At 42.8% G+C, this 12,299-nt stretch overlaps 1 protein-coding gene across 1 annotated transcript in view; it reads left to right on the forward strand.

Moving 5' to 3' along the window:
* Window positions 1–8,639: 8,639 nt before the first annotated feature.
* SLC4A4 (solute carrier family 4 member 4) overlaps window positions 8,640–12,299 on the forward strand; it is a 364,012-nt gene continuing 360,352 nt past the window's right edge. The window contains exon 1 of the mRNA XM_015471675.3: window positions 8,640–9,247. The gene's annotated coding sequence lies outside the window, so the exon portion shown is untranslated. The remainder of the gene's footprint in view (window positions 9,248–12,299) is intronic.

The raw sequence follows: 12,299 nt of genomic DNA on the forward strand, positions 1-12,299 counted from the left end.
AAGGGAAGGGATTTATCTTTTAATTATTTGAAAATTACCTTCGTTCAGTTTCTGCCTTACCATTATAGATGCTAGCATAGACGTTTCTGAATGATTTGTGCTAAATACTAAATACTTTTGCTAAATACTAACCTTTACATTTAAGCAAGTAAATGCTGAAGGACATTTTTTTTTACCCATTTCTGTGTAATGCTGGATGAAAAGTTCATTTTTGGTAAACACAGATGAAAGTCTTAAAATTTCACTTGGAGATGAAGATTGCTATTACCACTGTATGTGCTCTTAGTCCCTCCGTCGTGTCTGACTCTTTGCAACCTCATGGACTGTAGCCTGCCAGGCTCCTCTGTCCATGGGATTTTTCAGACAAGAATACTGGAGTGGGTTGCCATTTCCATCTCCATGGGATCTTCCCGATCCAGGGATCGAACCCACATCTCCTGAATTGGCAGGCAGATTTTTTACCACTGAGCCACCAAGGAAGCCCATGCCAGGGCCTATTTGGTATTTACTAAAATAACAATGACAATACCAAGATACCAAGAGAAATATTTTTTCTACCACTTATTTCAATATGAAAAGTTAAAAAGTTAAGGAGGGAATGGAACAACTACCATAGTGTTACGAGTTCATGGAAAGTTATCAATGGCCTTCAAACGCATGTTGTTGTATGTCTATTTTATGCCCTATAGGAATGATTGTGGCTAGAAAGCACATACATGTGATTGAAGTTAAAAGAAAACAGCACCAAAAAAATCTCATTTTAAATGTTGTGACTTAAAAGCAGCCACGGTAAAAACAAAACAAAACAAAACAGAACAAAAACCAAGAAAACACCCAAAAAACCCCAAACTCTAGTGCTTGAACTTCCCCAAATTCTGGTTTTGGATAACTGAGTTTTCAGAAAGTATACACAGGTGTTTATATCACTGTACATGTGCTCTGTCAGGTTCGATTGAACTGGAGCAGTAGATGTAATTTAAGTATCACATTGTATGGATTTCTCCAACAATTAGCCAACCCTCTGGATCAGATGTTTTAAGTTCACAGAGCAAGACCAACCCCCAACTCCAAACTTCCACCAGTTTTGAGGAAATCTGAAACAGAAGTGATGTGTAAGAAAATGTATGGAGTTCTGGTATTCACATTGCTTCTTTCCATAATAGGAGTGATAATTCTATGAGTGAGTAATAGGGTTATTATGAAGATTAGGTGAGTTCACGTAAGTAATTAGAACAGTCCCTGGAACATGGTAATGACTATGTAGGTCTTGGCTATTAACAGTATTAGTGTTATTAGTGGGGCTATCAATATTTTCATTGCCAGGTAACAGAAACTGTCAATAGACAGCATATTTCATATAAATTTTCATAAGGAGAAGGCAATTCTGGAACTGTGATGATGTAAGTGTGTAATGACTATCAACTGGGTTTAGAAAGATGGGGCCAAATTCAGGCCCCATACTCCCTTTTTTCTAGCTGTATTTGTTAAAGCTTGTGTTTAATGTCAAAACAGATCATCTTGACTTAAAGTTAGCCTTGATGACCACATCATTTAAAAAAAATACACTATAATCAATCAACTTGAAACCTCAGACATTCATTATGTATGAAAAAGGAAAATATGCCAAAATATTAGCAGTCATCTCTGAAGGAGGGTATTTCTCATGCCATTCCATCTAATTTGTCTCTGTTGCACAACTTTTTTAAATAATAAAACTGTTACTATCATAACAGACAAAAAAGCAACAGATTTTCATTTTTGAAAAGCAAGCAGCTATAAGCAAAAGTACAGCAAGATGCCCAATAAAATGTTATTTGAAAACTTTGTACAGTATTTTTATTTGCCTAGGTGCAAGAAAAGCAGCAATATTGTAAGATCTTCTCACTCCATGACACCAGTTTGAATGAAGCCCAGGTGGGCAGTGAGCAAACCCCATCAGCACTAAATATCATCCAGTAACTGTGAAAGGGTTCAGACATTTCAGCACTGTCGCTGGCGTCACAGTAGCTACTATTTCATAGCTTGTAAAGAGATTAATCTTACTGTCTATCAGAAGGGTTTCTTGTGAATTATAGTTTACAATAATATGTCATTATATATTACTTGTATGGAAAATAGCTATAAGCAGGAAAATGAAATTATTTATATATTTTATTCAAACTTAAGTTAAAAAATAAGCCAAAAAATTGATCTACAATGGCTCAAAATTTAAAAACTTGCAAGGGTTATAGTGAAAAGTCTTTTTCCCCATGCCTACCCCACAATCACCTAGTTCTCTTTCCTGGAGGTAAATACTGCTTTTAGTTGCTTTTATATCCTGTCCTTCCAGAGATATTTTCAGTTCAGTTCAGTTCAGTTCAGTCGCTCAGTCGTGTCCGACTCTTTGCAACCCCATGAATCGCAGCACGCCAGGCCTCCCTGTCCATCACCAACTCCTGGAGTTCACTGAGACTCACGTCCATCGAGTCAGTGATGCCATCCAGCCATCTCATCCTCTGTCGTCCCCTTCTCCTCCTGCCCCCAATCCCTCCCAGCATCAGAGTCTTTTCCAATGAGTCAATTCTTCACATGAGGTGGCCAAAGTACTGGAGTTTCAGCTTTAGCATCATTCCTTCCAAAGAAATCCCAGGGCTGATCTCTTTCAGAACGGACTGGTTGGATCTCCTTGCAGTCCAAGGGACTCTCAAGAGTCTTCTCCACCACCACAGTTCAAAAGCATCAATTCTTCGGCGCTCAGCCTTCTTCACAGTCCAACCCTCACATCCATACATGACCACAGGAAAAACCATAGCCTTGACTAGACGAACCTTTGTTGGCAAAGTAATGTCTCTGCTTTTGAATATGCTATCTAGGTTGGTCATAACTTTCCTTCCAAGGAGTAAGTGTCTTTTAATTTCATGGCTGCAGTCACCATCTGTGGTGATTTTGGTTTATGTACATGCAATAGATATGTAGATTTGATTCACAAGTTATAGATTAGGAAAAGTGATGTTTTAAGAAATTTGTGGAGCCTGAATCTGCCTTAATAGAAATGTATTCTGGTTGAGCAAGGCTCTCTTTTTTTAATGCTCTACAAAAATGGATGTGATTGATCATTCAATAAATAATTATTGAGTTCCTACTATGTGTAAGACTTTGTGTCAAATGCTGCTTGTCCTGTCAAGCTGCCTTTAAAATTTTAATACGTATTCATCTTGTCATTCAGATCTGTGTGCTCAAACATCACAAAGCAAAAGAGGCCGTCTCTGACACCCACTTGCAAATGATTCTCCCTAGCCTCTCACTGTGTTTTATTTCCTTTGGAGCGAGGGTGAGTCTATAACTTCTGACCAACATCTCTTGAGAATGAAGGAGAGTGCTATTGCCAGGACACAGGAATATCAGGGTTACCCCTGGGATGGTTGGTCACCCTATTTGTACCATTTCCTGCTTCACAGCATTTTGCATTCCAAGGAAATGGAGATTATCTTGTTAATTTATTTGTTCACTTGTAAGCTCCACGAAACTGGAACTTTGCTTGCTTCAGGGACCCATCACCTCGAAGAGTCCTTGACACATAGTAGGTTTGTAATAAATATTTGTATGCTGAACAGATGACCTTCATGTTCTGTGTGGAAGTGAACCCCTTCTGGTCAGCAAGGGGAAATTGAGAAGTCATAAAGGGCAGATTTGCTCAGAATGTTTCCTCCCTCAGGATAAGGAGCTTTTAACACTCAAATTACCATCTTGCTGTGTTTCCTGTAAAGAGATCAGTCTGGCAGATGTGTACTGGAAGTATCAGCTGTTTGGTTATTTGCAAAAGGATGGGTGTATTGTAGTCTCCAGGATAGGCCTGGTCTGGGGAGAGAATGGTCATGGACCAGTTTGACCCAGTGGTTGGTTAATCTGTAGAAAACCTGTCTTCTCGCAGTGGAACAGCTATGTCCATGTGATTCAGTCCACAGGAGAAAAGGAAGAGCAACTTTAGAGCAAGCAGCTGCCATCTGGGCTTATTCATCCTCCAGGAGGTGAGAGGCCAGCAGGATACAGAGGAACAAGTACCTGTCTGTGTCTGGGACGTGGCTGGTGGGACACACACACACACACACACACACACACACAAACACTGATTAGCAGAGTCCAAGGGCCCTGGGAGTTGGTTTTGGTAGAGAAGTCTGATGTAATTCTCTACTATCTTACTTAAAACCAGACTAATCTTTTTAATCATAGAGGGTGTAGTTTTCCGTGGCTTAGTAGCTCAATTTAATTTTCCCTTTTCCTTTTCAAACAGAGAGGCCTGTGTCTTGTTGTTAGGCTGATGTATACAGGAGAATTCCTGTAGGGGAAAGAGGCTGAAACTCTGGCTTAAGGTTATTAAACAGAGCATTCATAATAAGTGTATCAATGCTATTTCTGAAATATTTGCATGTTTCTCTATCACAAACATATTCAAATTTTATTAAAAGAAAATATTCTAGTATCCTGTTGAAATATTGTTTTTTTGAGTGATTATCTCAAGCTCCTTGATTTTATTACTGAGGGAACTGAAGTCTAGAAAGGCTGAATAACTTGTCTTCCTCAACATGAACGGAGATAGGCTTCTGTTTTTAGATGTTAGAACCTTTCTTAATATTTGATGTTAGGTACGTGTTTTTAAAATGACAGTTGGATATGGCTGAGAGTTTAGCAGTTTAAGCTGTGAAGCAACTTATGACACGTTTAACCAAATAAAATTCTTTTCCCTAGCTCATGCCATGCTGACAGCTTACAAAAACAGTGTTCACCTTTCTTTACTCCTCATAAAAAGGGACTACAGTTATTTTTAAATTTGGAATCAAAGGAGGAAATATAGATTGTAAATTAAGGTTGGCTGAATTTATTCAGGAATTTGCCAGACTGAATATGTAATTTCTAGAGTGTGAATGAAACAAAAATGAAGTTTCTAAGTGATCTCTTTGTCTTTCTCTCTTTGTCTATATCTTCAGTTTCATCCCTGACTAGTCCCAGGATGGAAAGACAGGTGATTTTCTCTCTCCTTACTCTTATATCCTGAAATGGTTAATGAAACCGATTCCAGGTTGGCTACTTCAATGATCATTCGATGGCAGTATTATTTAATAACGAAATGACTATAAGTCAAAATACTAGCACAAAGAAAAATACCTATTCTATATGGCAAGATTTTTGTCAGACGTTTACTAATGAGCCATATATTTAAAAAGAAGCTGTAATGAAAAACATTACTGATCATTCTTTGAAGTTTGTAATCTATACTGTCTCCTTTTGTTTAGGGCCCCAAATAAGATGTGTATGAATGTTGCAATTTTGTGTAACTCAGGGATAAGCATTCATTGATATCGTTTATCCTTTTTTCTCTTGTAAAATAGTATAATAAAAACCCTGAAATAATAGTTATATTTATGGGCTTTGCTATTTGTTGAACAAAATCCTTTATAGATAATATTCAGTGACGAGCCATCACTCTCTTTGATTTTATAATGAGGAAACTTAAATACAGAGGTCTTTAAGTGGAAAAAAAAAAACAACAACACTGAGGTCTTTATAAAGAGGTGTGACTATACAAAGTTACACAAAGACTGAGAAAACTTTTGTGGCCATAATTCTACCTGCAGGTCAGATTTGTAGCCTAATTCTTTGAATAATCATCTTGGGGTCCATTAGTTGTATTATTTTTCTAGGTACAACCTTCTTGCTTTAGAATCGAAGAGAACCATGCTTCTTCAAGACCAGGAATGTCTGAACCACCTATTGAAAACCTTTCATCTTCATTCTTGCTGGAGACATCATGCCAACATGAGGTTTCATCACCTGCTGCCACTAGGTGGTGCCTGCCATTGACACAAAGGTTCTTCCTCTCATCTTTGTTTCCTTTAGGTGCCCATAAGGACCTTGGATGATATCAAAGAAACTTGATTGATAAGCTAAAATAGTGGGTTAGTATCCTAGAAGGTCATTTAGCAGAGAGAGTTATTTATTAAACAAATAAATCATTATCAGTAAAGATTACTTATATTGTTTTTCTAATTCCATTCATTTTTTCTGTTCATTTTTCTTGTCACCAAGCTGTGTGCACACCAGTATGAAATGAACAAATAAAGCTTTCTTTGGGCTCGTGAGAATCAAGGGACATAGTGTGTTTTAGGATTGGTGAAAAAAGGTCTCCGAATTCATTGTCCTGTCTCTGAACTGGAGAAGGAAATGGCAACCCACTCCAGTACTCTTGCCTAGAAAATTCCATGGATGGAGGAGCCTGGTGGGCTACAGTCCATGGGGTCGCAAAGAGTGGGACAACTGAGCAACTTCACTTTCACTTTTTTCAGCTCTGAATAGCAATAGCAAAGGTGACCACACGCAGAGATAACGAGAAAAGTTAATCAATGACCTTTCAAAAGAAAAACACATGCATCTCAATTACTGGACAATAGTCAATAGGAAAGGAAATGGAACCTGCGCTTTTAATTGTGGGATAGCAAACATCAAGTAATGAGAATGATAACAGATTGCTGGCTTTTTGCCAAAGACAACTCTTTTTTTCTCATTAATATAAGGGGCACACAACCCCGCACCCCACAGTGCTCTAATTCTCTCTCTGCCTCCCACCCCACTCTCCAACTTTATACTCCTTTCAGGGTAAAATTTTGTCCATCTTGATAGAAAAATGCCTTTAAGGGTTACTTTTTTGGTTTGGGTAAAGACCAGTTTGATGTATTTTGCAGCAGAATATTGGAAACCATAAGTTTCTTGGACTTTTCCTTTCCCAAACAGTCACCAACACTGACCATTCATGGCTGGTTCACGATGATAATGAGAAATTGCCAGCTATGTTGAAATACATAATCCACAGTGTGAAAAACTGCTGAACAGCAATGGCAAATTCTTAATACAAAAGTGGCTTCTCTTTTCCTGTGAGCTTACTTTGGGGTTGCTGATTCTTGCTAACTGTGTGCTCAGGGACTGAAAGTTAATTTTAACATTAGTCTAAAAACAAAGTATAGTTATGTAGGCAAAATCTTTACATTTAAGTAAAAAAAAAAACCAAAACTTGAATTTCCCACGTTATTGCAGTGGGTAATGTAAAATGTGTGAGCATTGAGGTAACAACAGCCAGACACATGACATTAATGCATTTCAATTTTAGACATTAGATACTTTCTGGTCATCCCAGTGTCTCCTGAGCACTAACCAAGGATTTTAAACACACTAGGTTTTTTTTTTTATTTAAAGGTTCAAGTATATACCTGTTTTGCCAGCATTGGTGAGGTACAATAAATAATATGTCTATTCCAGTTTTAAATACTAGAAAGAAGACTTTTGTCTCCAAGTTATTTTCCTCCAGATTTTTTTCCCCACTAGGGGTCTTATTAATTATAGGTTAGGATTGAAGAAAGGGCTTCCCTTGTGGCTCAGCTGGTAAAGAATCTGCCTGCAATGCGGGAGACCTGGGTTCGATTCTTGGGTTGGGAAGAACCCCTGGAGAAGAGACAGCTACCAACTCCAGTATTCTGGCCTGGAGAATTCCATGGACTGTATAGTCCATGGGGTCGCAAAGAGTCAGACACAACTGGGTGACTTTTACTTGCTATTGAAGAAAGAATTTGGAAACAAATCTTTGGCGGAGGTAGTGAGCATGTGACATTATTTCTGTAGGGTTTTATGTGTTCCGGTGGTTACCCTCAGAGATGCAGTTTGGTCAGTGACTTCCATATGTATATTAAATATATAATATATATTAATAGGAAATGCACATGGGCTTACATCATATACTGTGTGGCTCAAATCCATTAAGTGGCTACTCTCTAGCAGTATTCAGAACATTAGATGGTGTCAGTGCCGACAGTCTGTTCATATATTTATGGTCTACTTAACTGATCAAAATGGGGCTGGTCATTGATATATTATTAGTAGTATTATTTGCTTGGCAAAGAGGACTTAAACCTCTATTAGCCTTAGAAACAGAGTAAATACAATAATCCATTTATATCCTCAAGAAACTCCCTTGGATGACTAAAGATGTTTCCCAAACTGGTTGAGGAAGACAGAAGTCATCAGTGACAAGCGAAGGACAAGGCTGACAGCTGCGCTCTCCCCAGACATCGTGCTAGAGGTGAACAACTTCACACAGCGTGCTGGCAGCGCGCTCTCTACCTGTTTCCCTCCACTTTTATAAAAGTAGCTTCAAGAGTGATCTGTCCCAGTCATTTCAGTTCTGCAAGAGAGAGGAAGCTCTCCCCAGCGGGGAACTCTTGTAAATCGGACAAAAAGCTGGGACTTAGCAGCCGGCTCAGGGCACGAGAGAGAGAGAGAGAGAGAGCGCGCGCGAGACAGACAGACAGACAGACAGAGTCAGAGGCAGAGCCAGAGAGAGAGAGAGAGAGACAGAGGGAACCCAGGGAAGCGGAGGCGGCGGGTCAGGAGCCGGGTCTTCGGTCAGTTCCAGCCGGACGCGGCGCCCAGAGCCCGGGCCCCCGGGGGCGGTGCGGCCCGAGGCCCCTCCCCGCCGCCGCGATGCCCGGGCTGGTGACGCCGAGCGGCGGCCCGGAGCGGTGGGGGCCGGGCGGGCGGGCGCGAGCGAGGGCAGGGCCGGGGGGCCGGCCGAGGCCAGTGGCGGCTTTAAATATGGATCGCGGGCTCGCGCTCGTGGCACAGCCTCCGCCACCGCCGCCCTCCCGATCCACCCCCCTCCCCGGGCTCGCTCCCGAGGGGCGTCCGGGCCGGGCGCCGCTGCTGCAGTGGTAGTTACCGGCAGGAACCTCGGCGATCCCCATAAATATGCAGGAGCTGCAGAAGGCAAAGTAGAGTAGACGCCCCGCGCTCTCACACACTCACCCGCCAGGCACCACGCGGGCCGTGTAGACATCTGCCCCCGCGCTCGCTCTCTCCCCTCTTTCAGGGTCCAGTCCTGCCGGCTCCGGAGACCCTCCCGCCCCCGCGCCCTCGCCCTGTCCTCGCCTCCCTCCGCCCCGGAGCGCGCACCCACCCGGACTGCTAAGTTGTGACTACTTGGGCGGGGGTGGCTCGAGCCCCGCGCCTCGCGCCGACAACTTCCCGCGGTTCGGCCCCGCCGCGCCCCGGGCCCGCGCCTCCCGGGATCCCGCGGGCTCCCGGTTTCCAGCCCCGGCGGCGCGCCGGGCAGCGTTTCGGAGGCGGCGGCAGCGGCGGTGGCAGCGAAGGCGGCGGCGGCAGCGGTTGCTGCAGCTCCACACTCAACCGCCAAACTGGACGAGCGACGGAAGCCGGACCCCAGGAGGTGAGCACCCGGCCAGGGCCGGGGAGGGAGGGTCAGCTCGGGGCAGGTCCTGGAGGGGGCGCGGGCGGCCTGGGCGCGCGCGGGGAGTGAGAGAGAGAGGTCAGTTGCGGGCCGGGCATCTTCGGGGGCTGGGCGCCAGGCGGAGTGTGGAAGCAGATTCCGCAGAAAAGTACTTTTTTCTTCTTAGCGTTTAGAGGGGGACGTTGGATGGTCCTGCTGCACCCGCATGGTCAAGCCCGCCCCCCTCCCCGACACCCCTCCGCGGCGCTCACCTGGCGTCCCTGCCCGGACTGTGGGGCCACTGTATCCCGGGGGCTGGGCTCCGGCGCAGGACACGTGTGTTCCTGCCTGGGTGAGCTTTGGTGGCCCCAGCGTGGCCGGGCACCTGCCGGAGAGGGAGACATCCCCAGACACACTAGCGGGGGAGGCCGGAGGATGGGGGCAGGGGACTTTCGGTGCCACCGGGACCGCGACCCCCACTTCACTATCAGCCGGGAGACCGATCATTCACATCTCTCCCTGGCACGCCGAAAGCGGGGGTGAGTCAGGCAGATTCTCTGCAAGTGGCACACACACACACGCTTCTTTGCTGTTGATTTGGAAAGGGGAGGTTAAACTGGAATTTCTCTTGGCCGGCGACAGTGGAGCTCTTCCTCAGGTACTGGGCACATGTGCGTCTTGGCAAGAGGAGGTGATTTCTTCTTTCTTAAGTGCATTTTACCCAGCCTTTGCCAGTCCGTTAATAAGAGTCGCCAAAGGAAGGTAGCAGTTGGGAACTACATCAGCAAACTGCAGCAAGCCCCGCAAGAAGGGAAGTTAATTAAAGAACAAAAGAATCGCAACACCAAAAAAACCCGAACTTGATAGGAAAGATGGAGAAGGAAGCCATTCTACCTCTGTTCGACCATGGTAAACCATTTTTCAGAAGAGTTCCTTGTAAAACTTCCGTGTTTTCCCCCCACCCCTCACTCCTTCTCAAGGCCTTACCTTCACAACGTAATTGGCCCTCAGCAAGCTCTTTCCAGACTTGACAATGAAGGGCATTTAACAGTTTTGGTTTATGTTCCTCATTTCTTTTCCCATTTCACTTCAGTGCTGGAGAAAGTTGGGGCTAATGGGAAATCGTGAACACTGGGTTGTGCCAAACACACATTGTCTCAAATCCTGGAATGGTTCCTTTCCTGAGAGACACTGCCTTGTACCATATTTCCCCTTTTCCTTGTATCTGGGACTTGGAGTTTGAATATTACCTGAATTAAATTTAAGCATACTTTGCCCATTAGGGCTTATTTTTTCATGTTGATTTGAATAGGTTGTTCACAGCAATGAGAACAGTATCCAGTAGCTTCTTATAGCCAACATAATGTCTTTTGAAAGGCTTCTGACTTAAGAACTCTCTTCCTTGTTATCTATCACATTAGCATTTAAGTGATTTTCATGGCCATAATGGCACTTAGACTGAGGTTATTGGTATAGCTTCAGTCAAAGGAAAATGTCTGCTGCTTTTTTTATAGCTTTAACAACTGAGAAAAAAACTTTTACTTTCATTTTAAAGTTAAATGTAGTGATAGGATTCTGTTCTCTTGCTATTACATCTTGAAATTCAATAGTTTTTACTTTATCTCAGCGTCTCTGGTAAGATGACAAAAACCTGCCACATATATGGGTAGAGAGAGGAAAGTAGAACTCTTACGAACTCTTGAGGCAAAGCGCATTTATCAGGGTATGAGTGTGGGAGGGATAAGATGGGATAGTTTGATAGTTCTAGGCATGTCCACCTTAGACACCGTCAAGAAGGTGTTTTCAAAATGAGATTTGGAGTATCATTTAATGGTTCGGGATCATTCTACAGAATGACCCTTAGTAACATATATAAGGCATGCCAGCCAATGAAATATCCAGAATGTACTGTTTATAGTGGTGTATCTCTTTTAGTTCATTTTGTTAACATAAAAGGACTTTAAATGTAGGAATATTCGTGTTATTATTTTCATCTTTTAAAGGATTAGAATACATTTTGGGTTTACACCCATGTGTGAAAGCACTACAGGGAATCATATTTACAGAAAAAATGTGATAGAAATGGGTAACCTTTGGGACAAATTCCAGCACACTCTGGTGGTAATTTCATTTTTCACTGAGCTCTGGCAAGTATAATTTTCAAGTTCTGATCCCTCGTTCTGATAACAAGATCGATGTCTGGCCATGGCTTACATCTTAAAGAAAACACAACACTTAAGGAAAGGAAATACGTATTAGTTGGTGAATCACGTAGATAATCAGGTTTCTCCGCCTGCCTCTGAGGGCGCTGCAGTCCACGAGGACTAGTGTTGTTAGTCCTGTGAGAAGTCACTGCTACTTAAGTGTGCCAATACACATCATCTGCTTGTTTCCTGGAGCGTTTTTGGTGTTCGTTTTTAATGTGAATGAAAGCCGAGACTGGAGTTGATAGGTATGAAGACTGGGAGTGGAAAGAACAAACTCAGAAGAGAAAAATGTAGCAATGATGAAAGTTTTAAGGAGTTTTTCCTTTATATAGCTGAATGAAAAGAATCAGGGTACATGATTTGATGGGACAGAGGAAGCTGTGAGCGGAACACATATCTGGATTCTCACTGTGGCTGCAGTTTCTGAGGTCAACCTGTGAATTATGAAATTAGTGTGTTGCGGAGGGCCATTGAGCAAAACACATAGTTTAGGAACATCCTAAACTTACATAAAGTTCGTAAGACTTTACAAAACTAGATCTTGCTACTTTCGGGGATTTTTTGCATAATGTAGGAATTTGAAAGAAGGGAAAGAATAATGTTTCGTTCATACAAGATCAGGGCTAAGTTGTATTTCACGTACATATTTGCCTTTCTCCCAATAGCTAAGAGTTTGATTTATGTCACAAGTAGAAAATATGCTGCTGTCCTTCTAACACTAATGTGATATTTTATATCCCCTGTAGTGCACACTGTTGGTTATTTTTCCAGCAGTGAAGATGGATTTTTCTAACCTACCATTTTACTCAGGCCTTTTGTCCGATGTACATTACGCACAACACACA

This window comes from Bos taurus, chromosome 6 (genome assembly GCF_002263795.3).
Source record: "Bos taurus isolate L1 Dominette 01449 registration number 42190680 breed Hereford chromosome 6, ARS-UCD2.0, whole genome shotgun sequence".
NCBI classification, from domain to species: domain Eukaryota; kingdom Metazoa; phylum Chordata; class Mammalia; order Artiodactyla; family Bovidae; genus Bos; species Bos taurus.